Raw genomic sequence first — 1,685 nt, forward strand, 5'->3', positions numbered from 1 at the left:
TTTTTTTTTTTTTTAATGACTCAGAGTTCACATAGGAGTGTTTCTCTGACCATGCCTGATCAGTTCACATATATGGTGATCTTTCTCTAGAGAAAGGCAGACTCCCCTCCTTTTCCTGCTGTCAGGAGACCTCAGGCTTTCCTAGCTTGCCTGGTGACTGGTACCAGAAATCAACCTGATCCTGAATTTTAATTAGGCTTCATGCAATTTTATTACATACACTCATGGGTATGTGCACACATTCAATCCTCATATAAAAGTAGATCAAACACTTTCATTAGTAACTAAACCAAGAATTTCGTAAATAAATCTATGGACATTCAGGGCCCTGAGCATGCCTTCATTCATTCATTCATTCATTCATTCACTCATTCACAGGTATATGAGTCTTTCCCAGGCACACGATCTTTCCAAACAGCAGCCTAGTCTCTGTCCTCATAAAGCTGGGATTCTAGTGGACTGGTTGGCAGAGCAGCAAAGGCTTCTATAGCCAGGGAAGGGGTGCTCCTGGTCTCTAGAGAAGGTGGTTAGGGAAAGCATCCCTCGCCCCGGACATATGGGGCAGAGACACCTGAGTCAAGAGCTTTCCAGGGACAGGACACAGCTTCCAGGGCGCTGTGGGAACTCAGTTCATGTTGCTTTCCCACACCAAGTAGGATGGCCACACCACCATCGAAAACCCAGGCTGGGTTATGCACAGGACCAGAGGTCCCAGCACTGATGGGAGGCCTTGCTCTCCTCCCAGCCTAGCTTTTTACCTGCTGGAACTCACCCACCACAACCGAGCAAACTATTAAAGAAAAATGAGTCTCAGCTACCTACATGGAAAAAAGGGTTGCGATTTTGCTCATAATCAGGAAATCTTTGAGCCTTGTACTTGCGCAAAGTAGCACACGTTCATTTAGGTGTGAAATTGTAAAGTAGGAAATAGCCTCTAATTCACTTAAGGGGGGCGTGAAGGGAGTGGTTGGGGGTCCCTGCTACTCTGAAATATCATCCAGAAAAACATAGGTTCTATGTGGAAGAAACCTTGAATGTATATAGGTCTCTCTGAACACACAGTGTGGCTAGCTCTTTTGATCTCCCGGTGTTGGAGATGATGATTCTACTTTTTACACAGGGCTGTCAGGCCTGGGCTGTGCCTGCCTCTCCACTGCCTTGCGTCCCCTTAATGGGGTTTGAACATTTAGTGCAGGACACACATGGTGGAGATGGATCAGAATTCTTCACATGACTTCACCCTGCTGTGTGTTGGCTAACTAGGCCTGAGGATGTCAGACTCAGTCCAGACCCTTGGGCCTCTCACCATGATCATGTCCCTGTGGGAATCAGGAGGGGCCTCGCTGGAGAAGCTGTGAGATCCTCACAGATAGGTGAGTGTTAGTGGGGATTAGTACATGTTGCAGTTTTTCTCTTAACCTAGCTAGCTCCCAAATAATTGAGATTTGACTGCTGTTTTTATTTAACAAGCTTTAAGGGCACAACAATCGAGCTGCATTAATCTGTTTTAGTCCTCTATGCTAATCTGGCTACCCCCCAGCCAAAATTCCCAGCATAGTACTAAACTGGCGCTCTCTGCTCCAGGTGTTTTCTCATGGTGTCTCCTGGACTCTCTCCCCTTAGCTAATCCCTATTTTCTCTCTCTGTCTCCCACCCCTATCCCCTGGCTGGGAGGAAGTCCAGCC

The sequence above is a fragment of the Mus caroli genome, chromosome 7 (genome assembly GCF_900094665.2).
Source record: "Mus caroli chromosome 7, CAROLI_EIJ_v1.1, whole genome shotgun sequence".
In the NCBI taxonomy this organism is placed as follows: domain Eukaryota; kingdom Metazoa; phylum Chordata; class Mammalia; order Rodentia; family Muridae; genus Mus; species Mus caroli.